The sequence below is a fragment of the Labrus bergylta genome, chromosome 2, assembly GCF_963930695.1.
Source record: "Labrus bergylta chromosome 2, fLabBer1.1, whole genome shotgun sequence".
NCBI classification, from domain to species: Eukaryota; Metazoa; Chordata; class Actinopteri; order Labriformes; family Labridae; genus Labrus; species Labrus bergylta.
Window position 1 is genome coordinate 29057407 of NC_089196.1, and position 26073 is coordinate 29083479.

The 26073-nt window shown below is 43.5% G+C and overlaps 1 protein-coding gene across 2 annotated transcripts in view; it reads right to left on the reverse strand.

Annotated features, from left to right (window-relative positions):
• Nucleotides 1-9731, reverse strand: part of wscd2 (WSC domain containing 2) — a 57047-nt gene extending 47316 nt beyond the window's left edge. For both annotated transcript variants that reach the window (XM_065951112.1, XM_020643275.3), the window contains exon 1: nt 9055-9731. The gene's annotated coding sequence lies outside the window, so the exon portion shown is untranslated. The remainder of the gene's footprint in view (nt 1-9054) is intronic.
• Between the last annotated feature and the right edge of the window lie 16342 nt (nt 9732-26073).

Below are 26073 nucleotides of genomic sequence, written 5' to 3' on the forward strand. Positions count from 1 at the left end.
CAACTCCAGATCGTCTTTGACGGCTCCAAAACATTCTGTCTTTGTTTTTCTGAGGTGAAATACCAACAATTAGAAAATCCATGAAGCACTCCGATCCCCTGAGGAGGTACGATCAGGCTTTGTTTTTTTTCTGACAGACAAACAAAAAGTGGTGGAACCCCCACCGAGTCAAACAGAGCAGATAATGCAGCCTGTGCTCCGGCCTCAGCGGATCAGACAGACCCGCGGTTGACTGAGTGAGAGGCCCGAGCCGGGACTCAGTGAAGCGCTGACCTCCAGCTCAGGCTGAGTCATCCGGCCCTGAAGCAACCTGGGAGAGACATCTGCACAGTCACCGAGAGAGAGAGAGAGAGAGAGAGAGAGAGAGAGAGAGAGCCAGGGTGATGCGGGTTGGCGAGGCGTGGCGGCCGGCTCGTAGCTGACCAGGCGTGCCTCATTGACTGCATGTGATAGTTCCTAACATCACGGCCAACCTGGGCAGCCTCACTGGCAGATGGAGAATATTAGCGTGTCTGCTGCAGAGCTCTGCTTAACGCCACAGTCAGAAAAGTAGCTGATAAGGGGATAGACTTAGGCGCTCATCCTGCTAGCTGCTGGAAATTAATAGAAAAACATGTAAGGCTGAGTATAAGAATAATAAGCCCTCCTTAAAGTGTGTATAAATAGACGAGGCTCGGTTCCTGTTGCACATTTTCCAGAGGAAATCCCTGCAGATACAATTACGGAGCAGTGAGAATGCGCTTCTTCTGTTTACCTTTTAATAACATATCGCCATGAGGAAATCAGCTAAATTAGTAAATCCGTTTAAAAGCCTGAGAGTCCTTTTATTCCATTATGAGCACAGATGTAGAGGGGCTTCTTTCGGGGCGAGAAAAAAGAAAGAGGCACGTCTTGATTTGGCCAAGAAGTTCATTTCAGAGCGACCTGACAAATTTCTCGAGCAAGCGTGAGAGCCCAATTAAAGGCGAGCTCCCTGAAAAGAGATCTGAAGCTGCTGACACTGACTGCACCGGCTGACAGAAAACCCAGAGGGGACTCCACTGCTTCTGATGATTTATCACACACACACAGGCTCATGCTGCCGCTGCTGTACTGCAGTATGGTGAGGACAGGGCTTATAGAATCCTCCTGACATCTCCTTTAGAGAGAAAAGGCCCCGTCCTATTCTCTCCAGTCTGAAGGTGTCTTTACATCTCTACTGCCTGGAGTAAAGGGGAGAAAACACCACGAGGCAGGACTCTATTGTTCATATATGAGCTCAGCTGTACCAAAATAATAGAGCTGAAAAAGGAATAAGGGCTATTTCACATCAGGACCGATGTGTGGGAAAGACAGTTTTCAAATGTTTAGAATTACGTCATATAGCGGTCCACTTCCTCGTTTGAGCACGGTTGCGTTCACATCTCCCACGGACCGTACTTGAGGATGGTACATTTGTGTTCACACTGGTCAAATGAACCGGACTTTGGGGTCGAGTGTTCTCAGATCCAGGCCCACCCCAAAATGTGGTAGAAAGTCGGCCTGAACCACGTGAGAGAAATATGCAATGTGTGTTAACGTCGTTTAATGTTGCAATAACAATATGAAGTGTGATAAATAAACATAAATTGCAGAATGCATGAAGCCACAACGCACAGGTTTTATGTCTTCCTGCTGTTCTTCATGTTTTACACAACACCTGTGTTTGCAGCACGTTTCTCCTGAATCCAAAAAGAATTCAAAAAGCAGCTTTTTCTCCAACAACTAACCTGAGGGTAGCTTATTAATGCCAGCTTGAGTTTCTTATAACTTCATTATGGTGTGAAAACTAAAAGGCAACCACCAGTATGAAAGATGACGCTACAGCGGGAATGGAAAAAACTGCAGTTCCTCAAGTGTCCACTAGAAGCTGGCTGCAAAAACAAAGGGATCCCCATTAGATCCCTTTAAAAAGTCTATTTTTACATCAGATATAAACATGTTTACACTCTGGTACACAAATGAATTTGGTCTTGTTAGCTAATATCTTTATTGATTCATACTGTTCAGGGGGTGAATCATCATTAACTCATTTAATTTGTATTTTTTAAGGCTAAAAGTTATGCTTACATGTCCATAGAGGCTAAAGTCCCACCTCAGCTTTATCTCTATGCCTGTTTCTAGTCTGATTGAAAGTTTGTAAAAGTGGACCGCTAGGGGGGCGTCTAATGGAGCAGACAGCGCTAACATGGGGGTCATCTGAAGACGGCATGGGGGTATCACTTCATCCCTCGATTACGCATTCAGACTGAAGAGGAACAGCACCGGGCGTAAATATCACGCCTTGAAACGGCAGTCTGAAAACGGATATAAATGGTTCTCTTTGAATGCTTATTTTTGTGTGACTTGGTGTTTTTGCTGCTGGCTGCCTCGGTCAGGTCCCCCTTGAAAAACAAAAAGGTTGTTTATCCCAATGGGACTAACCTGGTAAGATAAAGGTGAAATAAATATCAACTGCTTGGTGTGAGATCTCAATGTGGAGACTCAATGTTGACTTAGAAAAAGACTGAATTGTCTACAAATGAGTGGAAGCTGACTTTATTGCTACTTTTTCCCTTCTACTCATTTGGATAAATGGTGCCTCAGTTTAGGGTTTAAATACCTCCTGGGCGAGCACACAGGCAGCACTCAGACCATTTCGCCCTCCAGTTTCCTAAAAGCGGGGTCGCGAAACTAAATGTCTCTTTAAAAGGCTCTGCTGTTGCCAGTTTTGGAAATCTGTTGGTGCAGCAGGTAGAGAAAACAGAGCCCAGCAGTTTGACACAAACAAAGGCCTTTCTGTGAGGCAGGAATCAAGTTGAAGAACAGACAAGGAGGTCTGCTACTCGAGGTGAGCAATTACAGCCGCAATGTGCTGATCCTGCACGCTGGCACCGCCTCAAGGTCGCCCGCGGCCTGCTGAGAATGTGGCTATTATATTCACTGTTATCTTCTGCTCCTCATCTTTTCTCATTCTCTCAATGGTTCTCACACTCTCGTTCCCACTCTCCACTCTCTCTCTCACACACACACACACGATAGAAAAAAAGCCGTCTGCCCCAGCGGAGCGGCTGGTGTTGATGTTCACACAGCTGTGAGTCCGTCAAACACAGAGTGTACATCAGACTAAGGGGAGACCGAAGCTGATGCCTCATTTGGGGATTTAACCGACCTCCTGATGAAGTCTAATGTTGTGATAATCTACGTCTAGGGAGAATAGACAGATTATATTATACTTCATATTACAACAGAGGACTGTAAACTGATCTTTGATCACATGTACAGACTGACCTCAGACAGTTCTTAAACTCGTTAATCTTCACAATGAAGGAAAAACTTCATGATTCAAAGCATGGATTCAGACGTGTGAGATTTATCCAGGACGGAAACTTCAAAAGGATGCATGTAAGGAACCAGACGGGGGGAAACTAAAGCTTTTTATCTCTTTGTCAAAAATGAATTACAGAAAAGTTTTTCTTGCTCACAGCTTTGCTTTCAGTTCAGTGTGGGAGGTTTGTGTCTTTTGTTTATAAAAAACTTTAAAAAGTTGAAAATTACTGAGCACTTGAAGTCCCAAAAAGTAGACAATAATACCTTGTGTGTGCAGACAAACAAGCTCAAGCTACCGATCAGCTAAATCCAGATTAATTGGGGTCAATTGAGCGGTTAAATCAAAAGACTTTGGGGATTTATTCTGAGGAGAAAACATGTGCCAAACACCGGTATTATGAAAGAAACCCATAAATAACTACATATGAACATGCAAACAATGAGTTATACTGAGTAGCTGATATGCACAAAAATCATAAGTGGATGGTGTGATGAAGAGCAGGTGTGTTTTAAACGTCACCATGGGCAAATACATTTCAGAAATTTTGAGTTTTGTGTGAGCCCTCTGTCTCTTTGTTTACAGATAATATGCACCAATTAATTATTTTCTATTCGTTGCACTTCATATGGTTATCTCTGTATTGAAAACTTGTTTTTGCACTTATTTCTCTCAACTTGTACAGGCCTATAACATACCTGCAGTACATACAACACTACTGTTAATATCTGTGACAAACAAACTGCAGACTAGAGTTAAAGGGGACATATTATGAAAAATCTGTGATGTCACAGTGGGATTCTGGTAAAAAAAAAAAGAAAATCCCCTCCCCTCCCCTGGTATCTCCACCCATGGACTCCAGCCCCAGCCTAGAACAAAACTTTTGCGCAGGTCTGCCATTTTTATTCTCGCTGCAGAGGAGTGATGTCTACAGGGAAAACTCGGGGGGGCTAATTGAATTTAAAGAGACACACACACCAAAACGGAGCGTTCTGAGAGAGCTGGTTTATACAGGGTCACAAACCTCCTCTGGTGCTTGATTTATGTTATATTTTGACCAAAGCACAGCACAGATGTTTCATTTAGATCACAGGGGGACTGTTTGAAAAGGTGGAGAAGGGGGACAATATGTCCTCTTTAAAGTTTAGTTCACTTTGTCCTCACCGCATGTCAGGGATGCGATTATGCGGATGAAGGAATCCGGTGTGAATAATCCACCTTTAAGCTGAAAACCTGGCCCGGATGAACATTCAGGGACACTGACCCACTCCTTAGATCTGTGTCACCGGAACACAGGTTTCGAGGTCATCCACCTACAATCTGTTTTATTTTAATCGATGTCGTTCCAGAGTACAGCAAATTAAAGTGGACCTTTTATGTTTGTATTCAAGTGGATAAAAAATGGATTGTGAAGCCCTGAGTGTGAAATTCTGCCGCACACTAGAAATAGCAGGGAGACTTTCAACACATCTTTGCAGAGTACTTGACGCTAAGCTATTTCTGTACAAGCTCTAATGAGGATCCTTCCATCTTTTCTTGCCGGTGATACATCAGTGCAACCCTCAGCCTACACGCAGCCAGCACGCCCTCACTGTTATTCCACTGTCAGGGCTAACACCAGCATGCATAACTGTATTTCCTGTCAGCTCCTCGGGTGATCTTCAAAGCCTCCGGACGTTGGATATGATCCACGGCACGTCCCTGAGAGGTCGCAAAGAGGATGAGGAGATAAGCTCGGGGGGAGGAATTCAAAGCTTCCTCACCCTGCCGACGGCCAACCCCCGTCGCTACACAAAAGGCCGTGTCACAGCTGAGACACGTTCAAGGTCTCCTCCGCAGCCACAGCTCAGAGAGGAAAAACTTCAGGTTATGAAGACGTTTTCTGTCCGTTAGGATTCCATCGTCACCGTCCACTTTATAAAGGCTGACACTTAAACTCCAGAGGGGATGGAGGCCATGCAGAACTTTTGACCTCAGATTGTTCACTGAAACAACAGCAACAGTGGAAAACAGCCCCCGCTCATTCTCAAATGCTCTCACTTGTTGCCATAGTTCTATGACGTCTGCTCGCTGTTACCCGAGGGAGGGCCGAGCTCACGGGACAGCAGCGTCACCGCAACAATAAAATCTGTGTTTCATCTGAGTTTTGAATGGCTGTTTCTGCAGAATCATGTCACAGAAACTCTGATAAAAAAAGAGGGTTTGATAAGAACCAAGAGGAGAAGGTTTTAACTCTGATCTCTTCATAACAGTCCTGGTAATCAGTTAACATCCCATTACAACTATAAAATGAAAGATTTCTCTGGCTTTGATGTTGGAAACATAAGGAATTAGGTTTTAATGATTTTAAAGTAAACATTCTAATAAAAGTCTACATATTATACCTTTAATGCAGGGGTGGGCAGATGGCGGCCCAGGGGCCACATGCAGCTCCCATCAACCCTCAGGTCAATTTTTACATATCAATTAATTGGACTGAAGAAGAAAACATGACAAAAATCTGCCATGAAATCATGAAAACCAGAAATATGTCCATAATAATATTAGATCAGTGGCATATGTTGAGTTAAATTTGAGACATAATTGACTGTTATTGTTTTTGTATCCTACAATTTGGCCCTCCGGCAGTGAGAATTAAATGAATGTGGCCCTTGCTGTGACCAAAGTTGCTGCTTTAATGTGTCGCTCTTCATGTCCTTATTACAATATTGAACGGTGTTATCGCACGTGTTTTCTCGTATCGTGCGGGTCGCGTCTTGATTCAGCGGCTATGGACTCAACGGTGCGCCACACTCCGTTCTTTTTTATTTACTGCCGTGCCAAGCGCTGAAGTAGAAACAGCACGAGCAATCAGTGGTGTTCACGGATTGATTCTGACACCACTGGGATCGATCTGAACGACCATGACGTTCTTCTGCTTCTTCCTCTCTAATTCAGCGCCTCACACTGAGAACATTCAATACAGTCATCTACACAACGGGGTCATCTGGACCGATGAGCGGGAGAGGAGCTGGCTCAGTATGGATAAATCCATTACAATCATCGGAGTCCCATTGGAAGTAATCAGCTTGCACAGCAGCGGATAAGCAGTGTAAGGACTTGTTTTCATCATAACCTGATGTCTTTAAGTGTTTTTTATTTCTATTATAAAAAAGAGACAACGCAGATACTAAAATAAGTTTTTGTTGAGCACAGTGAGACGGAGCACATATTCACACAGACATCGAGGAACTCAACCACAGCCAGACTCTGTGCAAAGAAAAAGTGTCAGATCTTGTTTTTTCACAACAGCCACTGGTCCAAAAATACACGATACTCAACTTAGAGCAAAACAAAGTGAGAAAATTCAAACTTCAAATCAGAAGAGCTGCACAGAGTTCTCTTCTGCTGCAGTGATGAATGAACAGATGAAATTTAAAACAGTGTCAAACAGGAGAAGAAGAAGAAAAACTCTCTACAACCACAGAACTGATCCGGTCTAAAATGAATTATCAGAATTTTAAACTTAAGACATGATCGTAGAAATAAAACAATATATGTGCACATTTTGAGATCACCACAACAACACTGGCTTATTGTCGGTTTTCAGTTATCAAAAACTGCAAGCACACCACATGATCTAAATAACAAAATACAAGTACAAATACACATGTATTTGTGCAACTTAGATGGTGTGCAAGATTTTTATAGATTACATTTTAAGATTTTTGTGCCTTTATTTTAGAGATAGGACAGTGGATAGAGTCCAATCTCAAGGAGAGAGAGAGAGAGAGAGAGAGAGAGAGAGAGAGTGGGGAATGAGCCACAGGTCAGATTCAAACCCGCTTTGAGGACTACAGCCTCGGTACATGGGGCGTGCAAACTAACCACTAGACTCATTGGTCTCCTACGCACATACAGAATCATGAGATAGACGTAGATATTTATCAACTCTTTATGAGATGTAACAGGAAAAGTCTATTTTGACAAATGTATTTTGTATTTCATTTAACCTTTATTTAATCCCATTGAGATCAAGGATCCCTTTTTCAAGGGAGACCGTATCTCTATCAGCAGAAAAGCACGTTTCTGTGCATGCTTCAGTTAAGAAATCCATGAACCAGCGCTCCTAGAAACATAAGTCAGGAACACGTGTCTGTTTCCTCTGTCTGGTTAAAAATTAGCAGCAGTGCTTTAATGAAGGTCCACCGACTTCACACCTCGGGGGGGAAATGATTCAGACTGCGGGCCACCAGCCATGCATGCGCCTGGTTAATGCATCTTTACTGCCCACTGAGCATGAAAATGTGCTGAGCAGAGAGCAGGGACACCTTCACATCTGTCACACACACACACACAGCACACAGGCACTACAGGTGAACGTTTTATTAGAGTTAATGTGGAGCTCGGTCTTCTGTACCCAGGCCGGTATATACACCAGGGTCCTGAACTTCTAAATTATGCTAGTAAAAATCTAATCAGACATGTTTCTGCAACCAAAGTAGAAGACCTCCAGGCATCCACTTTTGGCAACAACAACCGCAGGCCAACTCCTGCACACACTGTTTAAATAGTACACATAGATTGGAAATGTTTCAGCATCCTAAATGTCGCCAACTAATTTGTGCAATGTAGAAGGTGCTCTCTTTCCTCAGCTCCCGGTGTTTGTTTTGTTTGTGTGTTGGTTTAAAAAGGGACCATGTTAGGGGGCGCCCATGGACAGGTCGTTGATGCACGCACCCCTGGGCAGAGGGGTGCCAGGGACCCCTGGTCCAGGTTCGGGTCAAACCAGTGGCTCCTTTCCCACATATAATTCCACACTCTCTCTCTCCCCGACTTTGTGCACTGTCCTGTCTCTCCCCACAAATAAATCTTTGAAAAGTGACCCTGTTAGGGGGCCCTCGTGGCCTGGTGGTTGACGCACGCACCCATGTGCAGAGGCTGGGGGTCTTTGAGGGTGGGCAGCCCTGCATGTTTTGGGTCTGACCTGTGGCTCCTTCCCTGCATGTCATTCCCTCTCTCTCTCTCTCTCTCTCTCTCTCTCTCTCTCTCTCCGACTCTATGTAGGCTACTTTCCTGTCTCTTTTTAAAAAAAGGCGCAAAAGTCACCAAAAATAAATCTTTACATTGTGACCATGTTAACTGGCGACTTGCAGAAGAATGTGTCTGTGGTTGTCATAGTTACGACAAATGTGAAAGACAAAAAGTGTCCCCTATGTCTGCCTCTTTATTTTTTATTTTTTGGAGATAAGGTCAGAAATACTCAGACACATCCAGCGGAAAGTCACCAGATAACACGGTCACACTTTAAACCGTAACACCGGCAGCTTTGGGTTAAAACATGCCTGAAGATTTTAAGGTTGTTTTTAAAGTCTTAAATAGGCATACCATTCATTAAATACCTGCGATTGCATCGTTTCAAATCCCGCGGTATCTTAAGTACCGAACACTGTGACAACCTTGTTCTTTGTTTTTCTGTGTAGTGTTTAGAAACTGACAGGGAAGGTTAGGGCAGGTTTTTTGTTTTTTTTATCACCTGAAGCTCAGTCTTTAAACACATCATGCTCAAAATAGAGAAAGCCTAATGCAGGAGGCCTGTTCAATGTTTGCTTTAACAAGTGGAGCCTCTTCATTCATACTGGTCTCTGAGTCCATACACTTTTTTTTTTTTAACAGGATCGTCTCTGAGCTGCTGTGTTAAAGGTTTCCCTCTCGAAAGCAAACGTATCGACTGCAGTGGCCCAGCTTACCTGGGAGAGGAGTGAGGAGCTGCAGGCTTCATGAGGGTCTTCTTGATGTTGCGCTGCACAGGACGAAAACTCAGCCGAGGATGGTCACCTCTCGGGCGCAGGCATGATGTCTCATCTCCGCGGTCATTCAGCCATTCAACACAAACAGCAACATTGCTCTCCGTTAGGATCGATCTCTCTCTCTCTCTCTCTCTCTCTCTCTCTCTCTCTCTCTCTCTCTCTCTCTCTCTCTCTCTCTCTCTCTCTCCGATCATCCGCAGATTCGTCACGTCATTTTATCAAGCTTATTAGCTCGTGGTGTCTCCTCGCGCCGCTCAGTAATCTACTGTCCGTTACCGCAGATAAACCCCGCTGCGCACTTCTAGCCTTCAGTCAGAGGAGGACGAGGACGAGGAGGAGGAGGGGGGAGGAGGAGGAGGAGGAGGAGGAGGAGGGAGTGCGTTAACCACTCTGTAAGCTCAGCCGTCTAAAACACACAGTCCGCTCTTCTTCGCTGCCCTCGCTCCACTCAGCTGTTCAGGTCACAGTGTGTGTGTGTGTGTGTGTGTGTGTGTGTGCGTGCGTGTGTGCGTGTGTTGGAGTGTGAGGCGGGCTCTCAGGTCGACCTGTCTTCTGTGTGAGTGTGTGTGTGTGTTTGTCGCGGTGCAGGAAGGTCTGTTTGACGCTGCAGCGGAGAGTTACGCGCCGCACCGTGCGCCCCGCTCCCGCACGGACCAACAGCACTGCCTGCTGTACTTAAAGAGACACAGCAGCAGCAGAGACACCGCGCCGCTCCCCCCCCCCCCCCCCCCCCCCCCGCACCCTGCTGCTGCCTGCTGGGACACACGGAGCAGGGGCGTGACCACACACTTCTCTGACTGGGGTGGTGACCCAAACTGGGGCACCACTGACTTCTGCAGACTTGACTTATCTCTGTATTGTTGTTGCTCTGTTTGTCTCTCATTCTCCTTCTTTCTGCATCTCCTTTTCCACTAATCACATCTACTTTACAGGCTTTATATGTGATTTTTTTTCAGAGTCCCACTGTCTGTGATGTTTTCAGAGTTTTCAGAGTCCTATCTTCAGTTTGTTTACATCGCCGGGACGGCCGGCTGACTCCTCCCCTCGTGTATAAAAGTTGTTTAATTGAGGGACTAGAGAAAAGAAGAATAACATTCTGTACAAGCTCTTTTACACCACAGGTCACACCTACACATTCACACACAGATGACAGAGGCTGCTCTGTGAAGTGACCATCAGTATTAACTAATCTGTTCATACACCGAAGACGAAGCAGCGGGAGCAACTTGGGGTTAAGTGTCTTGACCAAGGACACATCGGACATTTTGTTGCAGGAGCTGGAGATCGAACCCACGACCTTCCAGTTGAGAGACGACCACCTGAGCCACAGCCGTCCAAAACTCAAACCACACACACAAACAAGTTCTTTGGAAGTGAGGTCCCTTTTTAGTCTTTGGGAACTGATCCCCAATACCTTCAGATTAACTGAGCGAGTGTGTGTGTGTGTGTGTGTGTGTCAGCGTGTGTGTGTGTGTGTCTGTGCGTGTGTGTCTGCGTGTGCGTGTGTGCGTGTGTGTGTGTGTCAGCGTGTGTCAGCGTGTGTGTGTGTCAGCGTGTGTGTGTGTCAGCGTGTGTGTGTGTGTGTGTGTGTGTGTGTGTGTCTGCGTGTGCGTGTGTCTGCGTGTGCGTGTGTGTGTGTCTGCGTGTGCGTGTGTGTGTGTGTGTGTGTGTCAGCGTGTGTGTGTGTGTGTGTGTGTGTGTGTGTGTGTCAGCGTGTGTGTGTGTGTGTGTGTGTGTGTGTGAGAAACACTGACAGACAATGTCGTCACATTTTGATGAACAGTGACAGTGTCTGTTTTTTTGCCCGCTTGGCATTCTGATATCAATCCAGATTTCTGTTTCTGCTTCACTCCTCTCAAACCCACCCACCAGATGTTCAGCTTCTGTGTGTTCGTCGGTGTTGCCCGTCAGGATTTCCAGCATCAGATCAGGCTGATCATCCATTCTGTTCAACCACACACACACTGTGTGTGTGCGTGTGTGTGCAAACTGTGCGCTTCAATCAGTGTTATCGTCCACGGCTATTTAATCAATGGATTACAGAGACTATATAACACAGATCTTCAAAGTGCATGTGCACATACAGACATTCTCATGCAAGCAGAGCACAGATAAACAGCACACAGGCTGTTTACAGTAAAGTCTCAATCCCACCTGACTGCTGTGGTTTAGCAAAATGAGAGCCTGTCTAACAAAAAGATGACGTTTTAATGAGAGAAGATGATGGGTTTGTCTCACCTGTGAGGGTTTTTGTCAGCCTACTTAGTCTCCTCTTACTCCTGCACCTGCAGTCTGAACAGGCCACTCAGTCATTACAAGCTTAGCGCCGCATGGAGAGTCCCTGAGGGATGGTGTGCTGACACAACACAAATGATTCTGCATATTTCAGCTGCATCAATTCATGCGCCGGTTGCTGTTTTGTGCTGTCGCCAGTAGCGCTGTCACCTACAATTACTCTCCTCCACATGGTGACTCAGCGGTGGACTCTAACTTAGAGGGTAACTCTTGAAATAACCAGTGTGCAGTGGTGATATTGCTCATGCTGAAACAGGCAGAACGAGCAGGACAGCAGCACAAACAACACAATCCTAATACTCATGCGGAAGAAAAAAATTACACAGCAAAAACTTTGATCTAAGAGTATTTGTCTTCTTTCTGATACAAAAATATCAGCCACATGCCCCTGACAAAGTCCAGATTGACACATTATTTCATCGCATCACAAGCACAAAAAAATACAGCCTGCATTGCTTGTAAGTAAAAGTATTTGTAATTGCAGCATTGAAATTTGTCTGGAAATGAGACGTACTGTTAAAATTAGATTGCACATCATATTTCCAGACGCTCAAAGCCTTTTAAAGCAATTCAAAATATGTACTTTTTGTTTCTTATAGAACAGAAGACTGGGTTATCAACCAACAAGCCAAATTTCAGAGACAATGAAAGTTGCTAATACATTCAAATTAAGCATCAAAATCATGAAAAATTAAGCAGTTATGTCACCGCTGTGGGATTCTGTGGGAGAGTCAGATTAATGCGCCAACACCCCAATGCACCCCTTATGAAACATGGGGTGCACGCACTAACCACAACGCTACCAGCACCCCGAGAGTTTTGAGTTAGTGTGACGTTTGTGTTGCAGAAAGATGCCGAACATGTTCCCTTATCATAATGTGTTTTATAATGATATGCAGTTCACATATTCATGCATTGTTTAAGGTCAGGAGTGTGTTTACGTGTTTGTGTGAGGGGGGATGGTAAATCATGGGATGCGAGAGATAAAACTCCATACTAGCCAACGCAGTCCATCTGCATCACAAGCCCGCAGTCTCTGCATGGGGTGCATTGTGCGCTGGCCTCTGTGCCACAGCTGATTTATCTGCTCTGCAGACGCAGGAGGCTGAAGAAAACAGACAATAATGGGCTCATTGTGTAAAATCTGCTCTCTCATGGGGACACGTAGGCGGCCGTATGAGATTGTGCCTTTCATTTTCATATTGAGTCCGGGTTAAACCATTCCTCTGATGGTCCTGTTTCATGTCGCCATCTGACAAGTGGCTGTTGTGCACACGGCTGACAAGATCACTGACAAGACATTCTTCTGGATTTTCTGCCTCTGTCACTGAAATATCTGCACCACACATCTCATGCACAGAGCCGGTTTATCAAAGGTATTTTATGCACATCACGTGCTTGTCTTCAAAGCGGACGTTTCATGGAGACCGATCATGCTTTGGCGCTGTGAACAAAGCCTCATGGGAAATCTACTGGAGCGACAGTATGATGAGAGCTTATTATTGTGAGTTATGTTTTTGGGAAATAGGTTTGTAAGTAGTTTTGTCTCATGTTTCTGCCATGTGACGGACGGGAAAGGAAAGACTCTAGCAGGCTGCTGAAAGAATGAAGCATATTCTCTTTAGGTTCCCATCTAAGCCTCACATTCATGTCAGCGGCAGTCATCGGGTTTCATGTTTCTGACTGGTTGGTTTACTATAAAATAGCTTGAAAAACTTTTGTCAGGAGGCCATTGTACCTGTTTTGAAGCACTAACACTCTTTTAATTGTGTCATGACCGGCTCAAAGGCCATGGCCAATAACGGGAGAAAACCGAAATAACACTTAAAGAAGTCATATTCTGCCCTTTTTGGGGTTCATATATTTAATCTATGTACCTACTGAAGTATGTTCACAATAGATAAAGTTCTAAAAAAGTCTCTGTTTTCATGAACTGCCGCTCCATGCACCGGCTCGCTTCTGACTCTCTCTCTAAGGCTCTGAAGTGCCCACGTTCAGAGTCCCCACGTGTGCCAAGTCTGATCTGATTGGTCGGCCTGTCGGCTCTGCCGTAATTGGTCAGTCGCTCAGCACGGTTCTCTGAAATGTCACGCCCCTTTTAACATATTGGGAATATGGGAATATTGGGAATATGAGCCCAATATAATATGAGTAGCATAAACATTAGCACCTTAGCACTACTGTGCTACCGCAGGCTACGGCATATCGTGGGCGTGCCACAGAAGTTAATGGGCGTGCAACATGAGCTGCTGGGCTTACCACAACGAGCCAATGGGCTTAGATCAGTGATCTCACACTGACAAGACGTCACATTGGCACATTTTTGCTCAGCTAGAACCGAGCGTTACATGCAGCTAATGCTGCAGCTAACAGGAGGAGGTAGGAGAAGCCACGTTTCCGCGGACTTTGAATTTTTGCACATAGATGTGCCTAAACATGCACAGGACACTTGGAAAACACACTAAAGAGCATATAAAACCAGAAAAAGCATAATATGGCCCCTTTAAGTAAACTAATTTATTTACAAAAACATGACTTAAATTGCAAAAGGGATGAAGTTTGGATGTCAGTAGAGTCAATAGTGTGAGTGAGCGAGTAAGTGGGTGTGTGAAAAGTGTATCGTGCATGTGTTGGATGGAGCAGGACAAAGTAACAAGAAAAGAGGAGACACAACCTCACAGGCCACTGGGCCATCACAATTGTCACATGAGATCAGGTCCACTTTAAGTGCACTTAGAGTGTCAGAGTGTCGCCTACAGCACATCAGGATCAATGACAGGTCAGCTCTGAAACCTCACCACATCATCCCATCATGTTCTTCAGGTAAACATCCTTCTCCAAGTTTCCAGCCTTGAACAGAGAGGAGGACACATGAGGAAATGTACGAAGGACAAACTAACCGAAGCGTGTTAAGATCATAATTCATATTCAACAACTGCCTAAGTTACTATCAATAAGCAGTCATTATAGAGTATTGAGAGAAAACTCTTTATGATCTATTAGCTGCGATGGTGATGCAGAAAAAGGTGCTGAGAAGCTCTTAGTAATGACTAATACGCAGCCAGTATGCTACTTATTAGCATGCTAATAAGCAACTAGTTAATTGGGAATATCCAACAATCCATCCGTCCGTTTTCTTCCGCTTGTCCAAGGTCGCGTTAAGTCAACCCAGACGTCTCACTCCCCAGCTCCTCCAGGGGGATTCAGAGGCGTTCCCAGGATTAGACGTGTCTCCTCTCAGTTGGACGGGCCCGAAAAACCTCCAACTAGAGACGTCCAGGAGGCATCCTAATCAGATGCCTGAACCACCTCAACGGCCTCCTTTCGATGTGGAAGAGTAGCGGGTCGACTCCGAGCTCCTCACCCTCTCTCTAAGGCTGAGCTCGGACACCTTCCACAGGAGACTCATTTCGGCCGCTTGTACTGTATCTGCGATCTTATTCTTTCAGTCACTACACAAAGCTCGTCATTGTGAATATCGTGACCTTAATTTAAAGTGTTTAAAATCATTTTCAAGAAATGTAAAAAGTGCATTTAGCATGTTGTAGTTAAAACCTTTTTTTCTTTCTTTTTTTAAAGATATATTTTTGGGCATTTTCTGTCTTTATTTGGAGAGATAGGACAGTGGATAGTGTCGGAAATCAAGGAGAGAGAGAGTTGGGAACGACATGTGGGAAAAGGAGCCACAGGTCTGATTTGAACCTGGGCTGCCCGCTTGGAGGACTACAGCTTCCACACATGGGGCGCATGTACTAACCACTGCACCACCAACGCCCCAGTAGTTTCAACCTTTTTTTAAGGATTTTGTTTTGTGTAACAGTTCTTTAGCTTAATCAGAGCATGCACATTTAGATACGGTTCAGTAAAAGTATTTTTGTAGCAAATAACTTTTCTTAAGTATTATTGCTGCTTTTTTAGTGTCGTCTAACATTTCCAATGACCCCGAGCTCACAAACTGTGAGTGTGCGTCACAAAGAGCCGACTGTTGACCTAAACAACTAACGATCGATTTAGTTTCTCTGTCGCTCATGTTCCGATGGGACACAGCTGATTGGTCTACTTTCTCTCATCATTCAGCTTTTTTTTTGTCATGCGACATGTTCATCGATCTGCTTAGGGATTTATTATCATGCCGTGCTGGAGGCCGTGCACCCATGGGACCAATCAGTGTGATTGTGGATGGGATCAGCGGTGAAACCTCATCCAGTCTGACACTTTTAACAGAGACATCTCTTCATCATGTGTACTCCCCCCCCCCCCCCCCCCCCGCTCTGTGGAAATTATCTGTTAGAAGTTGTACAGTTCCGCTCTGAAATAGTTCTCATTGATTTGACACGAGAATAACACAATCGATAAATGTAGTTTGCTGTGACCTTTAAACCAATAAACACTTACCACCCACTCTGCACACATACTTTTTTGGCTACAGCTGCAAGTTGGGAGGGATTTTCTGTTCAACGTTTTTTTTTCAGCATGTTACATAAATGTGAGTGATCTTCACTGAGATTGCAGCACATTTATGAACATTTCTTCTTGCATCGGGCTGGAGGATCTCAAACTCCCACTGCTGAGAAAAACAACATGCTGAATTCATCTTAAACAACTCCTCCACAAAGACTGAGCAATTTGAAGAACTTACATCATGGAACTAAAATAACTTCAAATATCATCATTTAGTCTCCTACTTCTTTCTGAAAACTACAGAGCTACGTATGTCTGCGCTTCTTGCTACCCCTCAGGGATTACAACACTTAGTACAGAGCCATAAAAAGCTGCTACTCAGACTGAGCTACAACCCGCTGATTGTTTTCCTGACAACCACGAAGTGACATGATCATCGCAAAGCACTTACACTCGACAGCCAAATGATGAATATTCAAGAGAAACGGCTTCAAGAGCAACACTGATGATGCTGCAGACAACTGTTCTGTTCTGACTGAATCCTTTCATGAACATCTCTGAGTCATCTGAGGAGCTGTGAGTGTTTTCACACACGTCCTCTGACTTTCAGCCAAAATGTTTAGAGCTCCCCCTGCTGACTGGCCGCAGAACAAGTCATAAAAACAGCCTCTTTGATTAGATGGCACAGTAGCTTTTTCCTGAAAAATAGAGTATAGTGCGACCTCCTTACATGTGTTGTGGTGACATTGTCTGCAGAGACCCTGTCCTCTGCCTGGATATGTGATGTTTTGGTTGACTCTGGACTTTCCTATGCTGGGCGCTGGGGTGTTTCCCCCCAGCCAATAAACAGCGCACAGGTGAGTTTGGTAGTGGAGTAGTAGTGGTAGTCCACGTAGATAAAGCTCGTTCCAAAACGAGGGTGAACCTAGTGTTGGATTTCCCCTGCGGACGTGGAGTTGGCCTGCTTTCTTTTGGACAGGTAGATTGTTAGCTTGTGCTAGCATGGGATTCTGCAGACAGTCTCAAGTGGACACTCAATGAACCGCAGTTTTTTGTAAGTTTACTCTGGCTTTAATTTTCAACACCAGAGTTTGGGTTCTTCTGGCCTTCTGTGCATGTAAATTACATCACCAGAGCAATGAGTCAGCGCCCGCCAAGGGGGTATTTTGGCCTCACTTTTGTACAAAGTCTCCAAAAAATGTTTTAATGTAAAAAAAAATGATGAAGTTTCAAGTTGGGGAATTCAGAGGTTTTACAGAGTTTTACATTTAAATTTCGGGTCACTCAAAGATAGTGTAATGGAGTCCTGAGGGACTCTTAATGGCAGAGTTGATTAATTTTCTCCACAAAATTGTCTTTAGGTCCTGACAGAAATTAATAACTCATGAGCTCTGAAAAAAGGAGTTTGTCTAGCAGTTGTAAGCCTGTAAAAACTTCAACCAATGTCTGCCACGAGGTACCAATCTGATGAACCAATCAGACGCCTCCCTGTCTCCCTGCTCGTTCTCTACCCCATGCATGCACGAGCCCACAGTCAGAGCAAGAGCTGAGGTCTGCTTCTGGAGCAACCGCGCTTGTGCATGTAAGTGAGGGGGCGTGGCTTCTGAGGGAGCATAGAGGGAAGCGTGTAGGTGCAGACGCAGCACTGAGGGAATGCTACTCTCAAAATCATGCTAGTTTTGGAAATTTACCAACCTCTGCCTTTTATAGTATTTTTTTTTTTTAAATGTAGATTTATTGTAGGCCTTTTGTCCAGCCAGGGGAATTAATAACAACAACATAAAAAAAAACATTCAGAAAATGGTCACAACTAAATTTAAGGGTTAAAGGGATGAAGAGGCTGGACAAACTGGGAAGACTGGGGTTGACCGGACGATGGTTGATGCTGTGATCTGAGGCTGATGGGATGAAGAATGGGATGAAACTGGGAAGGCTTGGTGGTGATGGGGAGGTGCAGAACTACTGGATGGATGTGGCCAAGGTGACACTAAGAGGAAAACGAGTGAGCATGCACGGAGGAGCGAGTTACACAGTATAAGACAATAAAATAAAACAATAAAACCAGCATGCAGAATACATTCTTCCTGACTGAACTTTCTCTAGAGCTACATTTAAAGTCACTTAACATTTGCATCATTTATTTATCTCTGGGAAACACTAAATCACTGCTAGTCCATATTCTGCGTGCTGACAGCCATGATGATCTGTCCTGCTGTGACAGACTGGAAGTGATACATCAAATAGTGGTGACACACACATTGACTTTGACTTATTCCCAGTATCACTCTGCCCTTCAGAGAAGCTGAGTGGAGCCAGGACTGGGCTGATAAGCTTCACTCGGCTCCATTAACACAAATAAAAAAAAACCTTGTATTTGTTGCGTATTGATTTTATCTTGACTGTCTTATTGTGAGTACATTCTGTTCAGATGGACGTGCACACTCTGGCCTTCATTCTATCAGATGTACTGAGAGAACAGATATCAGCGTGACACGTTCAGTCGTGATATCATACAAAGCAGAATGTAAATATCTCAGCGATATACGAGTGAATATTAGCCTTCATAAAATCAAACTGGACGACTTCTAAAAGAAACTCAAGCATGCAACATGTTTATTTCTGCTTTTAGAAATGGGCATTTTAATGCATTGGCCTAGTGGGGATCCTTTGGTTTCTGGAGCCAGCCTCAAGTGGACACTCAAGGAATTGCAGTTTTTTTGTTTTTGTTCAGCTGGGGCTTCATTTTTTTTTTTTTTCCAACTCCTTTTCTTTACATTTTTCAATAAAGTGACAAACATTTGTAAATGACAATGAGATATTTCTGAAGTAGTTTGTCAACAAACCCATTCCCCTCCCTCCTCCCACCCACTCAGCCAGCTTCAGGCTTAATTTTTTTATGTTGTGCCTTGCCTCTGGTCCTCTCAGCCTCTGTGTGTCCGATCGAACTTAAAGGTACAGTATTTATTTATTTTTTAAGTCGGTCTCGCTCGCTCGTCATGACTACGGTCAACATGGATTTCGTTTTTGCAGAGGGGGAGTAGCAGAGAGAACTCCCATGATTCCCCACTAGCCTCGACGTCGTCTTTTGTTATTGTTTTGATTGAGAGCCCCCAGGAGCTGACTTAAACATACTGTGTGTTTGAAGCTGTTCATTTGCACTTACTGACGTTGTTTCCTCCTCTAGATCTTCACTTGTGTTGTTCTTACTCTCTGATGTACGTCGCTTGCGATAAAAAGCGTCTGCTAAATGAAATGTAGAATTGTCGAATACAAAGCAGGTTTGTTCTGGTCCGGTCTCAGAGGAGAGCAGGTGAAGCAGATTTTAACTGAGTCATCTATTAAACCTGATGGATGCTGGCGTTAATAATTAAGCAGTCACTCCAAAAACTAGAAGAAAAAAAAAATAGATCCTGCATTATTAAAGGGGCACACTGAATTAATTAGAAACATAAATTAGTGATGAGTTTATCCAGAGCAGCCAACTTAAGTTCCTGGTAGTAGAGCTCAGGGAATGAACGAGTTGATCGACTCACACACACACACACACACACACACACACACACACACACACACACACACACACACACACACACACACACACACACACACACACACACACACACACACACACACACACACAAACTGTTCTGCTTAGACGACCGAGGCTGTGAAATCAACCTCACACAGTAATTGCTATTCGGGGAGCGTCTCAATGTCAATGCTGCAGCTCGGGGTAGAATTACCGGAGACTTACATCTTTCAGTTACCATTAAAAAAGAATGATTCCCTGACTGAGTTTTGTTTGATCCTTTTGACCGTGCTGCTCGCCGCATCTTGTTCGACACATCTGACACAGTTTGCGGTGTTTTGGTCGGTAGTGTGGTTTCCTATCAGCGTAACACACAATCACACTGCTGGGGAAAAAAACTGCATCCTTATCTCTTGTTTTTGCTCTTTGTTGTGTTTTTTTATTGCTTTATACGTGATTTAAACCTTCTGCCCTTTATTTTAAACTCTTTATTCGGCAGAGATGTGCTCGTGTTATTAATTAAAGGTTTTAATTTCACATTTGTGCGCTCTGCTAAAAGCAAGGTGTAGATGTTAATGACACCTCTCGTCCTATCTTTCACAGACTAGTTTAATGACACACTTGATTCTGTTTAAAGGCCAAAAGCATAAAGAACCAGGAGGGAGCTGCAGACAGTGAGTGAAGTCATTGACTCAGATGTGACACACACACACACACACACACACACACACACACACACACACACCAGTAAGTGGTTTTGTTGCAGCCCCTCACATCTGCCAAAAGCTCCATCTCTTCTCAGATGTTTGCTCCGACTCTTGTCTCGTATTATAAATGACTGCAGTGTGACTGATGAGCGACTCCAAAGACAAAGAGAACAACTTCGTGTTTGTGTCCTTGTGACTGAAAGCGAGATAGCAGACGGGTTTATCAAGGGGTTCTCTTTTGAAGCGATCACATTTAGAAAATTTAAGAGGAATAAGAGGAACTTCAAATCAGAATATGCTGAAATTATGTATGAAATGTGTTTTGATTTTTTTTATTATCATACTTTAAAGGAGCAATATGTATCAAACAATCATGATCAGACATTAAGGAAACATGTTATGTTGAAGTGCTGGCTTCTCTGACAACAATGCAGCAGTCAGTATGTCCTCCTTCTAACTTTAGATTCTGCTCCTGAATGCTCTGGATTTCTTTGGACCAGAGAAGGTAGGTGGTTTTAAGGCGACCCCCACACGGCCGTTTTGGACACCCCTCGGTTTCCCAGATATGAGAGCAGTTATCAGGTCAACAGGTGTTGCAGCGATGGAAGCGGGCAAGAGAAGTGGTTCAGATAGAAGTGATTGTACCCGACCTAAAAAGCCTCTGCATGTTTCTAATAAGCTCCACGAGCAGAAACGTGCTCAAACTAGGATCAATATTGGAGATGCTTTTGAAAAATGGAGCGAGGTTAGAACACAGAAAGGTTTACAGACCGATGCAGAGCTGGATAAACACTGAAGCTTCAGTGTCCACCACATGGTGACCTGTGTGAGCATTGACTCTAGAGAGGAGGGGGAGCGGGGAGACAACTCTGCAGTACCCATTTTAAACACTAGACTACATACAGCTCCTTTAAAATTAACCTGACACTTCACACTCTGGTGTTAACCGGATAACATCTTGTGTTTTCAGGGATAATGACTAAAAATGAAATACCTCTAATACTGTAGTAGTTGCAAAAAGTAGTTTTGGTATCGGCCTCTGGCGCTGCTTATGTAGTTTCACGTCTGAGGAAGTTTATCATTGTTGTGCCAAGAAAAAAATGCTGCCAAGAATATCATGCACCTCATAGGACAATGCAAAACATGGCAGACACAATTTCAGGCCATATTAATGCAAGCTAATGAGAATGTGTCTTCTGTGAGGGGGAGCCATAACAGAAGTTGGTTTTACAAATGAGCAGTTGAACTCAGAAACCGTCGGTGTGCACCAAAGCGCACCAATCCAAATTCTGACATAATGACGCTTTAACATCCCTTTCCACCTCAGTAATGTTCACGTATTGTGGTTGTTTAGAAGCCAAGAGGTTTTTAATTATTGTTACATTTTTAAAATAAAATTGACATAAAACATGTTTGGGAAAAAAATTGACATGTATTTGGATTTTCTAGTTTTACAGCAGACTTTACTTTAGGTAACTTTCCACCTCAGTAGTTTGAGCCATGGTTTCAAAACACCCACAATAAATGAACACTGTCAACAACCACTGCTGCTACGTTGTCCCTGTCTGAGAAAAAACATAACGAGGCTACAAAATGCTAATGACTTTCTGTGCTGGGAAAACTAATTACGCTGATGCTTTCCGATCCAAAACCAATTTATTGACTTTAGCACATTTTCCAGTTCCTAACAGACAGTGCCCCAGCCTACTTAATAGGGACACATTTATCTCTGTGCTCATTGAAGCTTTTGTTTGTTTTGTTGTGTAACAAGAACACAAGGCGCTAATTGGGAGTTGTGTCTCTTTGGGAAATTGCAGGATGTCAAACTGTGTTGTCAGACCTCAAACAACAGCTTTTTGCTGATGATTATACCTCACTGAAAATGATTTACACACACACAGGTTTGAAAAGGGAATGGCAGCACACACAACATCTTTAGGTGTCTAATTAATAATTCTCAGTGTGTTCAGAATAAGCAAATGTGCTAAAACATTTAAACAAGCCATCCATTATCTTTACCACATTTGCCATTCGGGGTTGCGGGGGGCTGGAGACTAACCCAGCTGTCATTGGGCGAGAGGCGGGGTACAGCCTGGTCCAGCTGACATATAGAGAAAGACAACCAGCCACACTTTAGAGTCCCAGATTAACCTAACAAGCATGTCTTTGGACACACACGGAGGAAGCCGGAGTACCCGGAGTACCCGGAGTACCCGGAGTACCCGGAGTACCCGGAGTACCCGGAGAGAACGCACACATGCACATGAAAACTATAATTACGAAATACACTTTTCAAAGCAGTTGTCAAAATATCGCTCAGTTTTTACCACCATCATCCACTCTGAGCGTGCTCAGGAGAGTTGACCCACTTCAAGGTGCAATTGGTTTCTGTGACATCCTCCTTCACTTCTGTCTTTTCCTGCCACACTCCCCATAAATAAACTCGGGTGACCTTAAAAAGACGAGAAAGTTAATTACTGTGTTTTTTCTGTCTGTGTCGACACTATAACACGGGTTAGATCGATGCAGAGCCACAGACACACGGCTTTTAGTTTGACACAGTTATCAGGAAGAACATCCCCTGTGCTCAAATGTCAAATGAAATAGCATTTTTTTGTCTGGAACAGCACAATTATCTGCTCTGTACATCAGTAATGCTCTGTTTTCTTATTTGACGAAAAAAAAAGGAGTGAGATGAAATGATACTTTTGTATTCACACGGTCACACTGAGCCTGACAGCAACCTGCTACATAAAACACGAGCCAAGTACTTTGAAATTAAAATAAGGGTTTGAGTGTTTTTTTTTATTATTATTTTTGGGCTTTTTGTACCATTATTCGAGACAGTGGATAGAGTCAGAAATCAGGGATTGTCACCGACTGCCGTCACACAGCTTAATGGTTTGTGATGTTATTTCTATGTGACCATAGCTTTAGTTGTATATATTTATAAAGCAGGCCTGTCTCACAAAGACATAAACAAGCTGTGCAGTTTATCTGGATATGCAATTGATTGCAAAATTGGAGATTAGGAGTAGCAGAAGACCGAAGTGTCCTTCATGTGAGATTTGACGTTCTTTCTAATCACAAGTCTGACGAATAATCTATACTTCATTAAACAAAAGAAAAACCAAGTTATAGGGAAATGTTTATAATTCTTCATAAATATTTTAGAATTCCAGAAAAGAAAGGCTATGTATAAAAGACAGAAAAACAAATGTGAAAATGAAATAGATTAGGTGTGAATTTGTAGAGTACGGTAACTTTTAGGAAAAATAAATAAACAAAAGGTCTTTCTTTAAAGGAAATGTGGGATACAAATGATAAGACAGCTTGAAGCTGGAATGTGTTTGAAGAAAATTCATTTCAATTCAATAAATACACAAGCCAAACCTCCTCAAATCGAAAGATGCAAATATAGAAAGGCATGCTGAGGTTGAATAAACTTCTGGGCCAAATTCAATCCCCTGCAGATTTATGAAAGCAGATGAGACATATTGTCGGTGCAGCCTCCTTTGGTTAGCGTGGTGGAAACAGAGGGGGGAAAAAAATGACGAAGGCTTTAATTGCGGTGGTACAGAACACAGCAGACATTAGAAAACATGATTTATTTCACTGCCTGCAAATAGAAAACCTGTTTTCAGCCTCATCCAAAATCCAATCATGTTCTTTATGGGAAGTTCTATTGAATGAGCAGCAGCCCTTGCTGCCGTTTAAACCATCCTTCAGGACGCACAAAGCCAGACTCCCTCACTGCAGAGAAGCTATTAGACGGGAAGTTTTCAGCGCTCTGGAGTCCAGACATGTTCAGTTTGCTCTGCACAGACACACCATGACTTAAAACCAGAACATATTCAGCTCTGAGGACAATTACGGTCATTTGAACACATTCTAACATTTCTTAATTTTTATAATCAAAGAACATTACAAATCCTTAAAAAGGAATATTGTCTTATATTATGTAAGTCTTTCTTACCCAGGTTAACTGTAGTCTCAGACTCAGTGGAGAGCCTTGTATTGTGAGAAAGCAGTGAATGCACCGTCATCACTGTTCCTTGAAAGACAAAGTGACTTTGCATAAGGGGATGGGACAGCAGTTCATTTTCATGAGAAAGGCCAAGCGATGCCCCGAGCTGCAGCCTCATTACCAGCAGGAGGTGAGCTCTATTTATGGACACACTTGTTATATATGCACATACCAAACAGACTGAAAGAAATCCTCGTTAAACAACGACGAGTGGTGCAGCCGGGGCACACTGTACCATCCGAGCCTCAGGAGCTCTTATCTGCATATGAATAGTTTGCAAGATGCACTCATTAGCATTTTAATGGGTTGAAAATTGAAGACATAAACAAGTAAACATGTGTATTCAAACATGCCGGGCAAATACTGTGTGCATTCAAAATATACACATTGCCATGTTGAACCTTTGAATGAGCTGATGTTAGAGGTTGAAGACATTTAAATACCAGTCGGATTCAGGTCATCAGTAGTTTGCATCCTTATCATGTTAAATTAAAATACTAACATTTGGACCTTTGTTCAACATTTCCCTATGCAAATTTCACTGACTGGCTTTAACAAACTGCTGCAACACATACTGTATGAGCCAGTTCAGCCAGGAGACTCTGCAGCTAAAAGCAAATCGAAGAAGAAACAAGCGAGAGCAAATGTTTGAGCCATGGCAGGCAGTGTGATTACTTAATGGCTATCCTCTGTCAATGAATAGTATTGACCAACTTTTTGAGCTTTCAGTGTGACCAGCAGTTAGTTATAGAATGTCAAACAGAGATCAGGAATTACAAAACAACAAGAGGGAGTGAGAGAAAGCTTGTGAGAGAGTGACGGGTTTCTTTACAGACACTCTGAGTTTTTTTTCATCTCTTTTTCCAAACACAGTTGCCATCACACACTCAGCATGGTGTGTGTCTGTCGAGCAGTGATGATCAGATACTGTAGTGGATTTCCTGGTCTGCTGCACAAATTGCCTCAGGAAAGGTCAGACAAGATCTGACACAGGTCGTCCATGACTCTCAGCTCAGGTTCACCTCTTTGTCTGGAGCGGATTAACTTCTTCACAACACAACAGGAGTTAGACGGTGACCCCTCACCCTCCTCTCTGCCCTTAAAGCCCCACAAACACTTACCTTCTGTTATGTATAACCATTAATGTACTGCCCCCTGGGCTCTTCTGTCTATGACTATTGATCACACCGCACTCTCTGCGCTAATTTAGTGCTCATGATACAGTCTGTCATGAAGGATGCAGGAAGTATTGATTCAGGTGCAGTTGTGCTCAGGGTGCTGCTGCAGCATCGTTCTACAGCGAGGCTCTAATTAAGTTTGAACCTCAGGGCTGTGGTCAGATGTGTCCCGCTCTATTTTACCCTGACACTGCTTCTGTGGCTCCATGTGGTGTATGGAGTTATTAAAGTTAAAAAAACTATTTGCAAATGTGACCTTTAAGGTTTTACAGATATTACAGGTTTAAACACACTCGGAGTTGTATTGTAGAGTAGAAACATTAAAATTCAAACAAATATGTAATAATAATAATAATGATAATGATTGAAACAATATAGCAGGGCTGAAATGTCCTCTAGCTCTCAGCAGCCGTCAGGACGTTTTTATTCTAATATTAGATCAGAGAGTGAAGTAGTTTAGTTTCACTTCTCCTTCCATGTGTTCATTGTTAATGCGGCTCTGCTGCCCCCCAGTGGCTCTCTGAGGAAGTGACCAAACTATAGAAATATTTGCTAAGTTATTCAATGACACAAAAATGTAACAGGTTGCAGAGAAATTGTTTTATTACACAAAATTTTAGAAACTAGTAATCACAACACGCTAGAATTATGATTTAAAAATGCTTAAAAAAAAAATCAACATTGGGGCGCTGGTGGCGCAGTGGTTAGTGCGTGCGCCCCATGTACAGAGGCTGTAATCCTCCAACCGGGCGGCTCAGGCTTGAATCCGCCCTGTGGCACCTTGCCCACATGTCATTCCCTACTCTCTCTCTCTCTCCCTGT